We start from the raw sequence: 4,528 nt of genomic DNA, 5'->3' as shown, positions 1-4,528 counted from the left end.
AAAGATGATTGTTGACTCACTCCTTAGGCTAAAAAAAGCGCTTTAAAAACTAGATATGCAGTACTATAGCCATAGCAAAACCAATAAAAATGGCAATATTGTACAAGGACCTTTTGCAAATGTTACCATTGCAAATGATCAACCATATTTGAGCTACATTTGAAAAAGCATGTGATACAGTTTACCCAAAAGTTTACCCAAAAAGTAATAAAAGTTGGACCTCTACTTGCAAAATTGCCTAAAAGATTGAAATGCTCCCCCACAATAGACCACCACCAACATTGATATAGCTTCTATATCAATATGAAGGGCTTGGCATATCATAGATAGAACTTCATCCATAACTAAAGCAGAGATAAAACAAGGAATAAGAAGAATAACACCTACCCTTAAAGAGATAAGCTTTGTAGTCTAAAGATATTAGCAACTAGTCTATGAGAGATTAACTTTAAGAACCCTAGAAAATTTATTGAAGCCAGTTTTAGTCCATAGAGTAGATGCATGGACCATGGCTTCAAATTTTTAGGCAAGCCACACCAAGATATAGTAAGGTGCCTTGTATACATGTCAACTTCCCACCAAGTTGTCTATAGAATGCAAAAACCCCTCTTTACATAAGCAAAGCCATACACTCTGTGTCACCACAGGAAATACATCAGTAAAGAAAGTGGTAGTATCACAAACCATCATCATGTGTATATTGCATGAACTGCTAGCTAGTAGCTAAAACTAAACATGGATGTTTCAACATAGGAGTCCTAGATTAGGAGATATCCACAAGTACATCATTTGGATCTCTCTATGGTCTATAACATGCTCTTTATAAAACTTCAAAGATAACATTTAGACAAGAAAAAATGTAATCCAATGGGCATTATTCATAACAACATGACATATGTGCTTGGGTATGCTAGAAGCTAGCCTAAACATAAATTCATTGTGCACATAACAATGATGAGCTTACTCATCTCTAAGTATGCATGCATACTTAAACATGTGTACATGCATACACATGTTTAAGTACCATAAATTGAAATACCAAACTCATGATTTAAAACTAGCTACGGTAGTCCATGCTTTGAAACATTACTTCTTACTAGGAACAAAGGTTGAGCTTAGAAATCATCATAACTTAAAAAACCCCTTCTAAGCAATTGTGAAAGGAAATGGATGAAATTATTATGTAAGAATGATTTCGATATCAAGTATTGAGCAAGGTGTCAAATGCTCTTAGTAGACCCCTTTGGGATGTAACTATTGTATTAATATTGGAGTTTAAAGGCGAGATGAAAAGTAATTTGAGGAGACTGACTTTGCACGTGAATATTTGGCTGAAGGAAAGGATGAACTACGTACTAAAAGACAGAAGATAATTGATTCTAGTCTTTACTCCAAGAGTAGATTTCATGTACCAAATGCTTCTAAACTCAAAGGAAATTTTTTGAAAGATTGCCATGACATTTTATTTAGGTCATGTGGGTTTTAATATGACCCACTAGAAACTTTATAAACCTTTTTACTTGTCAAATTGAAAAGGAATGTCATTAAGGATTTGAGTGAATACTTGCATTCTCAAAGAGTGAAAATTGTGCAAAGAAGCACTCTTATTATTGAGTTAGATCCATTTGATTTATTTTACACAAAACGGGAATTAAAGCCTATGGATTCATCAATAAATTACCCACTTCCAAAGGAGGCACAGTTACCATTTCTAAGCTACCAATTCAATAATGCTATAGAAAATTATGAAATGCATGAATACAGCTAACTATCCCACTTTAATCCACCCTAATAGAGCATGATTCTCATGTTTTTGGAATGGATTCCACTCCTAAAAATAATTGTTAAGCTATTCCTTGGCTCAAATTAATGAAATCTAAGCCTATTGGGCTCCAATTTCAACCACCAATTAAATTAGATTTTTTCCCTTCTAATAGATGAAACTAGAATGCCCTAAACTTCAAATCAAAGCAAAACAACAACTAAACACATCTAATAACTCCAAGACTATATGTTTTTTGGAGTGTGACCTCCTAATCAATTACAGCAGGCAATATTAGGTAATCCCAATAGCTTGGAATGGATGGATGGCTGGAGCTAAGCCCTAAGCTAGTCCTCGACAGTGGTGCCAAATATGTTCAAGTAAATAGCTTGCCTTAGCCTTGCCAAATCGTGTGTCATTGAGCCTTGCCTTAGAGCCATAAACTACAACTTCCCTATGTGGGTGTGCTAGCTCGTCTATTATGTCCTCATTCCATTGTCACATTGGAGTTCTCCTTTGCCAAAGGAGTTAAGGCAGAGCTCTCGATGCCTAGATAGAGGCAAAAAGAGATGGTTCTTTATGATGGTTCTCTCTCACAAAAAAATGCAAGGGAAGAAGAAGCTAATGGAAGAGGGAAACCTACAAGCAAACCTTTGCAAGCAAGCATCCATCTAGTATGCATGAATCCAATAGCATACAAGCAAGTAAGAAGAGGGAAGAGAAGAGCCCACAAGTAAGCTATCGCAAGGGAATGATTTTGTATTGCTTATTATAAAAAATGAATTATATACAAATGAATAGTTTTCACACTATGCCGGCCAACCTAAAAATGTATGGCCTCTATTACTAGTCTTAAGCAGCTATGTACATAGAGTTTGTAGACTTTCCCTGACATTAAGCATATGGTACGGCCACTTTATATGTTCCAGTGCCGTCTTATGAACGGTGAGTGCTCATTTGAGTGGGTAAGATGGCAAAGTGTCATCTTACAAAAGATGAGTGCCCATTCGAGTGGATAAGATGTCAAAGCACCTTATGGTAGGTCGGGCGGGTGAAACCATGTAAACTTGCGGAGTGGTTAACAACATATTAGAGGATGGAGCCATGAATATCTATTGTGGATATACAATCAAAACAATGTAAAAATAAGATTATTAGAGAAGTTTTGGCTAAGTTGGTTTTGTATCTAGTTGAAGATGCCACTTGGGAAGAGTGGGATAAGATCCCCTTACAATGTCTATCCTTTTTCTTTAAGTACAAAGATTTTTGAAGGAGAGATAGTTGTGGCTTCATTTTACTCCCTATGTTTTCTATGTAGTGAATTTGAAAGGTTTTATTCAAATTTGTAGAGAAGAGATGTCACTCAAGAGAATTGAGGATATAATGAGAAAAGAGCTTCAAAATTGTTGATTCTAGTTGTGTTCTTAAGGCTGAGATTTTGTAAAGATTATTTGATTGTGAAGTTGAACTTCTAAAGACTGTGAGGGTGATTTTTGACTTTAAGAGGCACTAAAAACTTCATCGTTTGTAATATGGAATTTTGAAAACCTATCAAAAGAGGAGAATGGGACCTTTAGGTCGCAAGTACAAGTTCCCTTTGTGTTGGTGAGTGTGAGTGCAAGTGAGAGTGAGATATGTTAGGGGTTTTTTGGATGGGTTCTAGCTCTTCCAAGGCACATGTTGTACCTTATGTTTTTGACTATGATTTGCAATATATCTTCGTCTTCTATGCTTTTCAAGGATATTGCAAATTTGATGTGTTGAGAACTTAGGCTCCAAATAGTGTGTGTACATGTAATATTTTGCAAATTATGGATTTTGCTATGTAATGCATAATATATGAACTTTGATGATTTGAAGCTTCATAATTGGTGTGTTACTAGGTCATGCCTCCTTTTTAGTTGACTTACTCTAATACACGTGCGCGTGCGCACGCGCGCGCGCGCGCGCACACACACACACACATGTCTAGGAAACATTTTTAGGTAAAGCTTCTAAGGTTCTTTCTCTCACCACTTACCAATCTGAATACTTGGCAAAAGGGTTACATAATTATTACCTTAAATTTCACAATGTTGAAAGATAAGCTAAGGCCTTCCTCTCTCTCTCTCTCTCTCTCTCTCTCTCTCTCACACACACACACACACACACACACACACACACACACACACACACACGTACACGCACGCACGCATGCACACACACATAAGCTAAGGCCTTCCTCTCTCTCTCTCTCTCTCTCTCTCTCTCTCACACACACACACACACACACACACACACACACACACACACACACACACACACACACACACAAGCTAAGGCCTTCCTTTCTCTCTCTCTCACAGGTCCTTTAAATGTTACAATTTCAAGTGAACTTTGATTGGACACAAAAGCCATTTGTGAAACACACTACATTAGTGACCTTTGATTGGACACACAAGTGACCTTTGATTGGACACACAAGTGAACTTTGATTAGACTCAAAAGCCTTTTTTAAAACACATTATATAAAGAATACCATGTTATGCATAAAGAATACTTGTTGTACATAAAAAAATACCTTAAGTGATGGATGTTATACAAGGGAATTAAATTTAATTATTTTTTAATGAGTACAAAAGCCGATACATTATACAAAAGGGTGCCTGTATGTTAAAGTTTTTATGTAAAAGTGTAAGTAAGTGTCTTATAGACATTGTGTGTTGAAGTTTTTATGTAAAAGTATAAGCACGTGTCTAATAGACATTGGATGTCAAAGATTTACAT

The sequence above is a fragment of the Cibotium barometz genome, chromosome 39 (assembly GCF_041138505.1).
Source record: "Cibotium barometz isolate CiBa-2024 chromosome 39, ASM4113850v1, whole genome shotgun sequence".
NCBI classification, from domain to species: domain Eukaryota; kingdom Viridiplantae; phylum Streptophyta; class Polypodiopsida; order Cyatheales; family Cibotiaceae; genus Cibotium; species Cibotium barometz.
The sequence above is the reverse complement of the archived record's forward strand: the minus strand, read 5'-3'. Positions refer to the sequence as shown.